This window comes from Rhincodon typus, chromosome 11 (genome assembly GCF_021869965.1).
Source record: "Rhincodon typus isolate 14 chromosome 11, sRhiTyp1.1, whole genome shotgun sequence".
Lineage (NCBI taxonomy): Eukaryota > Metazoa > Chordata > Chondrichthyes > Orectolobiformes > Rhincodontidae > Rhincodon > Rhincodon typus.
The window spans coordinates 22,095,603-22,107,338 of NC_063342.1; positions in this window are offsets into that span (position 1 = coordinate 22,095,603).

The following is an 11,736-nucleotide window of genomic DNA, read 5'->3' on the forward strand; positions in this document are numbered from 1 at the left end:
TGGCCTGCTGTGTTCATCCAGCTCTACACCTTGTTATCTCAGATTCTCCAGCATCTGCAATTCCTACTGTCTCTGATACAATATTGTACCAGGATTTGTACCTAACAAATCTCTTTTTTAGACAATTGTTTCGTTTGTATTTAAATAACAATTAAAAAAAAGAAAAGTTACCTAAGTTTAGCACTACAAACCCCTTGGATTCCAATGGCATTACCTTTCTTTGATTCATTGGTAAGTCCAGATCATTTATGCATTTGATATTTGGTACCTTTTTAAAAAAGAAAAAAAGACAGGAATAACTATTTATCAGGCCCAGAACTTTCAACATGAGCAAGTGTCAAATCTGACAATTATGTAATCAAAATTATTGCAATTCATTCAAATATAGTTGGTGAAGTTTCCTTTGTGTCATAATGTTTCCTTTATATGACAAGACTTTAATTTCACATACAGCAAACATAGTTTTGTTGCCTGTGTTAAAAAAGTCAAATTGTGTAGACTTATATCCTAATAGTTCTCTGGGAGCATTTCACAGACAAGAAAGATTAAGTGGCATCTCCGCTTGAAGCAGGATTAGTAACTAGGTGATATTGCACCATGATTTGTAGATGTAATTTAATCTTTAATTTTTAATAAAATATATATATTCTCTCGTCATTTTTATATTCTCATTATAAGTTCCAAAATCACATTTTCAATGGAAATGGCCTATGTAAACTTGTCATCTGTAATGGTATTTCCCTCCCAGTGGTGGCACTACAGTGCCTTCCCCGCCCAGAAACAGTAATTGCAGAGCGGTAAATGATAAATTGATGGTTTCCTTTATAGGTATGCACATGGGAATTTATAATGAAAACAAAATACCAGAAATGTATGATGACAAAAGATTTTTAAATGTAATGTTAATGTTTCATAATTTTTCAGACTGGGGAATTCTACTTTTTTTGTGGAGGGGATGGAATTTGATGTCAAAATATCACTGAGTTCAAGCAGAATGTGAGAAGAATATGGAAGATTAGAGACCAAGTATATTCTAATTTGTGAAGAACACAGAGGAGCTACTCTGCTTAAACCAACATGACTCAATAATATGGCACTACTTATTGCATTCACTATTTCACATAATTCAATGAAAATTGTTGCTGACAGAAGACAAATTTTGTCAAGACTTCTTGTCATGCATCATCAGGATCATTTCAAGAATATCAATTTGAGGGGGAAACCAACATTTATACTGAATGAGAAGAGAGTGCTAATTGTTTGGCAAGTGGACTTGGATTAGTAGAGGTGTTACTGATGCCAATGCTACGTGGAGAATGTGCCAATTAATACTGATAATCAGTTAACCACCAAGCTTTCACCAACCGGAGTCAACCTGTCTGGTTTAAAATTAAACTGGAAAAGCTCTCTTCTTTGACAACTTTAGGGGTCATTTTTAAATGGCCAAGTAAATTACTTGAAATAACATTGGATTGGTATCCTAAGAAACAGAGGCTCAGCATTTGTAAAATGTCTATATTGCTTTACATGTCTTCAGCTGCCCAAATCACTTCACAATTAATGAATGATTTTTGAAACATAACCATTGTTATTATGCAATATGGTGGCCAATTTGCAAATAACATCTTTTACATTTACCTAGTTAGGCAGACAAAACCTCTTTTTACTGTCTACTGAAAGATGGCATCTTCAACAATGCAGAACTTCCTCGGTCCTCAATGAAGTGTTAACCTTGATTATGTTTGCAAGTCCTGGAGTGGGGCTTGAATACATGACCTTCTGACACAGAGGTGACACTGTAAAGAGCTGATAATGCAGTACTATTGCACTGAAGTGTTGACTATAGTTATGTGCTGAGCTGCTGGAGTGGAACTTGAATCTACCAGCCTTTCCTTTAGTAACAAGAGTGCTAGACCCTGAGCTAAAGTAATGCCGACTTTAAGGTTTGAACTGCAGTAAAATAATTTTGCACATAAAAATTTAAAATAATTATAAGTGGCTCCCTGCTAGTGAATCAACACAAAATTAAGATGATAAGCCTATGTATAAATTATACAGTCATGATAAATTAAAACAAAATTCATTAAATAAACATCTGTAATATGTACAAATATCATTGTTGTGCTCATAACTAATGTTTTGTTTAGCAGTTTTTTTAAGCGGTCTCAGTCCTTCTATTTTTTGCCCTTTTCTTGGCAAGTGTTTTGACTATAGGCATGTCATAGAAAAAACACAATCATCCTCTTTCAACATCTACACATGTGCACGTTCTATTAAAACTATTCAAATTCTCAAGAGGAAGATTCTGAGTCAATTTATCTTCTCCCTAATCCAAGGGAGAAGTCAATGTAATACCCCTACTGTATTCTTGGGTGAGATTAACTAAGTAAGTGTGGGACTTCTATGATCTGTACTACTCAATATCATATTAAGTGAAACACTGTAGCTGAGGAAATAAACAATATCCAATGAAGCTAATCATGCAATTCCCATTGTGTGGAAAGTTTGATTTTGATACATTAAATAAAAAGCCAGAGATAGTCACTTTGTGGTACAGAACTTGTGAATAGCTGTAAAAGTAGACATGCTGTCAAAGATTTTCATCATGCACTCATCAGGAGAGGTGCAAGAATGCCAAATTTAAATCAAGCAACAATTTACTTTGCATGCAAGAGGAGTGTTGATTGGTTGGCAAATCAATTCTAAGTGGTCAAGGTGTTGCCATGAAGAGTGATCGAGGGAATTATTGTCGTTTATGCATTTGTTTAATTCTAAAAAAAGTGCAATGCCTGGATATGCTCCCCTTTTCCCTACAGAGCACTGTTCCTTACATATTAATATGTATACCATCTAGCATAGCTCCTTGAAAGTGGAATCACAGGTAGGCAGGGTGGGGAAGAAAACATTTTGCATGGTTGCCTTCATTGGTCAGAACTTTGAGGGTAGGAGTTGAGATATTATGTTGCAGCTGCACAGGACATTGGTGAGGCCACTTTTCGAATACTGCATTCAATTCTGATTGCCCTTTGATAGGAAGGATTTTGTTAAACTTGAGATACTGCAGAAAAGATTTACAAGGATGTTGTTGAGTCTGGAGGGTTTGAGCTATAGGAAGACGTTGAATAGGCTGGGGATTTTTTCCCTGGAGCAACAGAGGCTGAGTGGACCTTACAGAGGTTTATAAAATCATGAGGGGCATGGATAGGGTGAATAGCCAAGATCTGTTTCCTAGGGTGGAGGAGTCCAAAACTAAATGGCATAGGTTTAAGGCGAGAGGGGAAAGATTGAAAAAGGACCTGAGGGGTAACTTTTTCACGCAGAGGATGGTATGGGTATGGAACAAGCTGCCAGAAGAAGTGGTGGAGGTGGGTACAATTACAACATTTAAAAGGATGGTTATATAAATAGGAAGCATTTAGAAGGAAATGGGCCAAATGATGGCAAATAGGACTTGGTCAGATTGGGATGTCTGATAGGTGCAGATGAGTTGGATCGCAGGGTCTGTTTCTGAGTTCAATGACTCTATGACTCCAAGTTGTGAATCCAACTGATTATCCTACATTGGTTGTCAGTGTCGTGATTTGTATACTCAGGATTGTTCTACAAGTGCTGTCCAATTGCTGAGTCACATGTAACAATAGACATTATATTTTGTTCTTTGCAAATACAAGACAGTTGACTATGGTCAGTTCTCTGACAACTGCAAACAACAGAAGGGATATACTGTTTGATATGATCCACCAGTCATTAGGACGTATTCCCCATGTGCCTGGTATCATAACATTATCAGTTGGATTTGCAATATGCCTCACTTAGTCTTGCTGGAGGCTAAATATACTTATTGGTAGGAACTATATTTTGCATGCAAAAGGAACATATCCACATATTGCACCTATTTGGAATTAAGCAAAAGCAGGGAACTCAATAGATTCCTAGCATATTTTCCACTGTAGTTCATTCATTGACTAGTCAAAGACAATATACTAACTATTCAGTAGCCTTTTCACATCCAGCATAAATTGTTGCTCCCCTTGACATTTTGCATTCTTGTGCCTGTCGTGATGAGTACAAGACAAAAGACCTTGAGCGCATGTCTCTTTTTACAGCAATTTCCAGAGCTATGATTGAAATGATTTTCTTTCTCTTACAGAGGCAAAATATGGTATGTGACATGTAAATGATTGCATCATTTATGTAGGAAGTCTTGTGGCTCAGTAGATAGTGACCCCATATCTGTGCAAGAATCTCTGAGTTCAGGTATCACTTAAAGACTTGATAGCCACAGAAGGAGCCATCACAGTGTGATTCAACAAGTTGATTATCAAGCTGCTAACTTTTATAAAATATCCCCAACATTCTCCAAAAGGGAGAATCTGTGCCAGAATCAAACAAACGTAACATTTAAGTGGACCAATAGGAGAAATAAGTCATTTTGACACAAGTATGACATTTCAAATGCAAACTAACATAGAGATCATTTTTTTCTCACTATAAGAAAGAGCAGTAAAATGTAATTTTCAATTGAAGCGATGAATTCAAAATAACAAGCTATCAGAAGTACTATTTAGTCTGATAAATATCAATGCTTTTTAGATTAACTGTAGATCACTTGGGACGTGATCACTCATGAGTCACCCAATTAGTCTCACTTGAGACCATATTTATCTTACCTTAATTGTAATTGTGAGACACATCTTTCTCTTTCTTATACACCATACGTCTCTGGTTACTGGACAAATAACAAAAAACATTAAAACATATGTGTTTCCATAAGGTAAGCAGAGTGGTTCTTCCTCTAAGTTTGCATGACATCAACATTAAAAGAGCAAAATTGGCAACAGAAAGGTTGGTGTTGTGAACATCAATTTTGCCCAAAAGAATATGCACCAGAAATGCAAATAAGCAGTGGTGCTGCATTTGAGTTGCATAAAATTTCTACTTCTTTTGTGCTTTTCGTATGCCACGACTCTGTGATTTACATTTTGGATATAAATTATCGCTGTCAAATATCCTTTTGTAATTTGTTATGTGAATTTTATGTTCCCTGTTTTAATATATCTCTAACTTTTTTTTTCTTATCATCTAATTAGTTAATTAGGAACTTATATTATCCAAACATTCTCTATGATTTCCAATTTTCCTCCTACGTCTTTCCAAGAAACAATCTACATAAACAAATCTAAAAAAAATCCACTCAATCATATTCCAACAAATAAAGCTTGTTACGTAAGAAACAAAATCATTCTAACAATGGCAAAGGTCGGGGAATCAAAGCCAGCACTCCTTAGATGACAGAGGAGGAGGTAAAGAATGTGATGATACAGAAAAAAAGAGGGTGCCTGATGTATGTTAGGTGAATTATTCAAGTGGTATCCATACAGTTGGACAAGTGAAGAGCAAAATTAAACTAGCAAAGAGAGAATATGAAAATATTGTGAAAATTAATATTGAAGGGATAACATAAGTCTTCTACTGGCATGCAAATAGTAAGCATGTAGTAAGATTTGGGCAGGTTCTATTCAGCTTAAAGAAACTAATAAATGCTGCGAGGTGCAGGGCAAGTCTAGAATATTTAATGATTACATTGTATTAGTAGGGAAGAAGATGTTGAAGAAATATTGGTAGAAGTGTTTTAGAGTTAACAGGGTGAAATTTGACAGGAAGGATGTACTATAAGGGCTGTATACATTTAGAATGTCTGATAAAAATATCTTGTATCACAGGCTACTACATCAAGTGACAGTGGAAGGAATGAAAGGGCTGGGCATAATCTTTCAACTTGCCCGAGATTAGGGAGCAAGTAGGTGGGCATGATGGTACAGCACCCTATTTTATGGGTCCACTCACTCTCTTTTTCATGTTTGGTTGGCCTGTAACATCCAGCCTTAGGACTCTACGGACATAAAATGCAAGCCTTAGTGAAAACATATTTTATATGTCTCTTGTTCCTGTCATGCAAGCAGTAAACTTGGATTGTTTATTTTAAAGTCTATTTACAAAGTAGGGCTTACAGTATAACATTTCTAGCAGTTGCAAACTAACCAAATTCTGATTATGTAGACATTGTCAGAATGATATTTAATTCTGATTATTGAGCTATTCTTCCCTATGATCTGTATGCTTCTCATTGCACAAGCAAGGCAAACAAGGGATGTTTAGAGAAACACTTTGAAGTTTGTTTTCACGAAACAGTTCAGTGCATCCTGTCCATATAAATAAACAACAGTACAGCTAGACTAAGGCCCTCTTTTAAAGCATTCTAATACATCCCAGCTGGAAAAGTGTCTGTAATATTCTTCTGTCTCTGCTTCTCAAGTTCAAACTCCCTGCAGTAATCAATTAGTCTCTTTACTTGCAGCAAATTTAAGGAATACAATTGACCTCAGTCTTGGTCTTCTAAGAAAAACATGATGCCAGCTGTAAGCTTGCAATGACTTCTGTACATGATGGAAGAGGTTTGGATTTAGAGGATGCCAGGAGCTGTGCCAGATCCCCTGAGTTTTCTGAATTAGCGATTTGTTTAGCTATGACTATTTAAGGGCTTACTACATTACATGGTACTTTGTCACTGCAAGATATATCGCAGAGAGACAAAGGCATGGCCCATATTTGCATAATTACATTTCACAATAATTCTTTCTCAGAGTTAAACACACAAACGATTGGTCTCTCCTTTTGGGAAATTATCAGCATCTGGTAACAATTGTGAAACACATATACACAGTTTGTGGATATTTCTCATGTGCCTTTATAGAACACCTTGAATAAAATAAAACAACCCACTGCACTTCACAAGAGTTTTATCAGACTATATTGGCCAAAGAACCATATAAGGTGATGCGGGTTTTGCATGCTCCCACTGGGTATGACAATATTATGGCTTTAAGAGGTGTACGTTGTCCTTTTTTTCTGAGATAGTTTTTAAGACAGAGGTGAGAGCTGCCTATTTGAATCCAATAAAGTAAACAGCTTGTGAGGACTTGGTTTTTTTCTAAGTTGGAACAATAGAAGCAACCTGAATGGGTGTGGTCAAGCTCCACAGAACCAAGATTTTTCGTTCTAGTTTTTCAATAGCAGTTGCTGCGGACTTAAAGCTGGGTTTGGTAGCTGCAGTGCATCTCTCCCTGCTACTCTTTGTCTCTCAGAGTTTTCTCTTGGTGCTATTCCTCCTGGACTGAAGAACTGCCTCGGAGGCAATCTGATTTACTGAATTTGCCTTTGCCAAAGGTGTGTTTATGGGATGTTACAATATTGGAGTGATTACTGTTTACAAGTTAAATAATCTATTATTCTGTTAAGATTTCCAATGGTATTAATTATTCCAATTTCTTTTTTCTTTTGTTGTATTTTAACTATAGTGTAGGAATAAAGTGTGTTTTGCTTCAAGACTGGTAGAACAGAATAGAGTAAAATAGAATAGAATGGAATACCCTTTATTGTCACGTGTACTCAAATACAGAAGTACAGGAATACAGTGAAAGTGGCGCCATTTTTGGTACAAAATACCTAGGTACAAATCTTAGGTACAAAAAGAGGAATAAAAAAGAGAAGTTGCATTACCTTACAATAATTCATAGTATAAGTTAGAAATAAGATATAGCTAAAGGGAACATTGCAGTCAGATAAACAAGTTACAGATAAACATTGCATTGCAGTAGCTCAGCACAGGGGCTTCCACGTGGTCTGACTGGCATGCAAGCTACTGATAACCCTTGCCACACTCCAGTCCAAAAACAGTTCCCGCTCTGCTCCAGGCCTCCAGCCCACTCAACTCTGGTTCGTAGCCATTCTGCACCGATCCAGGCCTCCAGCCTGCTCTATTCTGGCTCTCAGCTGCACCAAGGTATGTTTTCTTATTGAAAAAAACACTTTAAGATCTTAGAAAACAAAGAGAAAGGAAGAAAAGGGAAAGAAAAAGTGGATGCATTGATGACCCTCAGGCCTAGGACCCTGAGTGCTGTCTACTCTGCCACCACCACCATCTGTTATGGTAGTTTGACCAATCAAGTTGCGTCTGGAATGCAACACTTGGCACTTGCTTTTAAAATAAGAAAAAGTTAGGGTCTAGGTTATCTCCTTAATACATTTTGAGGGGTTTGGTCTGGTTTATAATATGGGTGTGTTTTCAATGGAGCAAGCACACAAGGTTTGCTGGGTAGTCAGTCCAGCACCTTCCCACACACCCACAAAATCAGCACTGCAACTCGGTGGGAGGGCATTGAAATCAACAAATTAAATGAATAATTAAGGGTCACTAGAACTTGTTATCAAGTCAAATGACCTTGTTAATATATTGCATGTCATCATATTGTTGGTGTGGGCAGACATGCAGGAGTGTGCATCTTTTAAAAGGGAAGGAAGATGAGTTACCGTCCTTGGGGGGACAGCTCTTTGTACACTGGTGATATCTCACGACTCCTCCACCTGCCCCTTCCCACCACTGAAGCTAGTACCCCTCCCTTGGGACATATAGAGACAGAGTTTGGAATATGAAACTGACAAACTGGTGGAAAGATTTTTGGGTCCTGTGGACCAGTTATTAGGGCCTAGGGGAGCTGAGGACCCATTGTATAAGATTCAATTTAAAGTTGCACTTAACCAGGATAGATCGTCAAGGGTTCCCTGAAGGGAATTAAGAATGCATTTGTGTCCATGTTGGGCGAGGAAGTGTGTTCTGTTTGTTACCTTTCCTACTGTGGTGAAACTATTGAGTTTTGCTAGTAATCTTGCCCTCTCGCTAAGTGAGTTTGTTGTTGATTGGTTACATTGGGCAGACCACATCATCAGCATGTGTGTCACAAGATTTCCAAAAGAGGTTCTCTACTCCAAGATTTATCACAGCAAGTAGTTAGCAGGATAATGGAGGAAATGCAGGATATCCTCAAATGCTCTTTAAAAAATGCAATATTCTTGCCAAAGATTACTTAAGATTGAAAGGAAACAAGAGCAAGTGAGGGCAATAGTGAGAGTGGCAGAACATGACCTTTGATGGAAGGTGGAATGCAGTAGTTGAGATAGAGTGAGTATGTTGTACAGATAGAAGATGATGGCACTTATCTTGGGAAAGTTGAGAAGGCCATTGATTTTCTTATGGCATTACTGTGTATTTCTCCAGACCGTGGAGACAGCACTGATCTGGATGGCAACCACAGACCAGCTTGGTAGGATCTGGTGTTGTGGCCTTCTCTGGAAATCCTTGGGGAAGAAGACATCCTTCCTCTGCTCTAACCCTCCAGGTCCCTGTCCGTCAAGCAGGACAGCAATTTCCCCTTGTCTGCTATGTCTGGTACAATTGTCTGCAACCATGCAGGGCAGCTCTGGACTGCTTGCACTTGGAAGGGTGTGCAACAGCCTTTTCAGGTTGGTGAGGATGCCAGAGATCCAGGGATATTCTGGCCATGGCGAGTACTTCTGCCTAAGGCAAGTGTGAGAATTAGCCTAGCATCGGACAAGAGGGGCATCAATGGGTGTGGTAAATAGTTAATGAGGCGCATTTTGAATAATTTCATGAGAAAATTTGCTGGACCTCACAGAGAGAAAACTGTCTTGAAACTTACATGTTACAGAATTTTGGTAAGATGCAGCCCTTAGTGTCTATACTATGAGGGAGAATCAGAAATCAGCAAAAGGCAGCAGAACACAATATGAAAGAAATGAAAGTTTTAAAAAAATGTGCATAGTTAGACCACTTCTCACATTTTCATACATCACAAAGCATTTTGTAGTCAACAAACTACTTTAGGCATGCCAATCAATTATGTGTAGCATTATCCCACAGGCAACAATGAGATATATGGCCAAATAATTTACCTTAATTATGGTGAATGAGAGTTAATATTGGTCAACACTCACCTGTACTTCTTCAAAATAGTACATGCAATCTTTTGCCTGCACCTGAGAGGTAGCAGATGGGATTTCATCTTTTGGTGGCAGGGATGCGAAATGAGCAAATTACAAGGAAGGAAGACCTCCATATCTTGGATGATCAAGAGATTTACAAAGAATTATGAATTATTGTTCTTTATGAATAATTCTACCACAATAGGCACTCTTACTGTAATACATTAGGTGACTGTCATCATTTTGTACCCAATTGCTTCTTTATTTGTTAATTCTTCTTCATTTATTAATTCTAAGGATTTTTATCCTATGAAAGTTTTGAATCATCCTGCAATCATTTTACAACTTTAGCATACAAATTAAAGAAGTGACTATCTGATGCCATAAATGCATTTCTAAAGGAAAAACAACACTTGAAAATGAGAAAGGATGCCGATATGGAGTACAAGTTAAAAATATAAGAAAACATTTCAACATACAAAATTGTTTCAGACAGATGGATTCTCCCAATGAAGCGTTGCTATTAAGGGCAGAATTAAATTCTTATGAATGAAACATGTAAGAATTAAAATAATGTTTAGCACAAAATGATACAGCAGGGTTTTTTTTAGATATAGTGGATGCAGAGTTCTTAGTTGAAGATATTACTGTATTCTCCCTTCCATTTCTTATTCTATTTTTAGCAGGTATGGTGTTAGTTTGCCAAGTACCTACTAATCCCTCTATTTGAATCACAAACTAATAGGTTTTCAGTTGACACTATTTAGTTCCTTCCCCACATATGTGTGACTGAAACAAGCTAAACATTTTACCAATTAGTCCAGTAACACAGCAACAGACTGACAGGTGACAATGATGGGCAAGTCACATGAGCGCCTTTTTAGTCTCTATTCGAGAGGTTGATTAGGCCACTGACAGATGTGACAGATCAGTTGAGAGCCCCCAGCTACCGGACATGTGGCTGCACAATAGAATTACACATCGGCCTAGGGGCTGATTAGGGAATTATCAGTGGAATGTGGGAGGGAAAGGAAACTGTAATCTGCAAGGGACTGCAGATATATAACCTCAGCACAGTTTTTGGCTGCTGAGAGGCTGATACCAAACCCTACCCTCCCCCCCCCATCCTGTTGGTGGTATGTTACACTCAGCTGTCTTGCAGGATCCTCACATACCCAATGCGGTTCCACTGCAGCCACTGTATGACTGTGTATTGTCCAACTGTGCCTTTTCTATTGTCTTCCACTTTGTCCTCCAGCATAGATCTCTGTAGCTTTGCAGCTTAAATTAAATGGCCAAAATACTGACATTTTATTTTCTGGATGTCACTCTTTCAATTTCACTCTCACATTTCAAGTGCCTCTTAATATGTTTTATAGCCTGTAGATGGAATTTTAAGATTACGTTATAGGATCTAGACATTTGTGTTCACAAATCTGTTCATTGCCCAGCATACAGAGGCATACATTAAACTGGATAGGAAGCCACTTCTTATGACCTTTTTCGCCTTGTTAAAAGCCATGCACTTTCTTGTTGCTAACATATTCTCCTCTTCCACAAGATTACTTCTGGTAATTACATCCTTCTTCAGTCTTCAATGTTTCCTCTAATATCTTCTGTTATGATTTGTCTTGAATAGACAAACTCATCTCCTGATTTCAGTTTGCCATCATTCAGTTCAATCTTCGTTATAAATTCTTATAATGCATTCCTCCAGACTATATGATGAGAATTCCAATTTAGAAACATATTAAAAAAAATGACTTGAGGCTATATAATAATTTAAAAACACCATAGTCCCAGAGGACGATAGGTCTGCTCTCTCGTTAGAGGGAGACAACTGGCAGTGAGTTTAACCTGGGAGCCACCGTGCCTGAGGTGTGGGTGAGGTTGAAA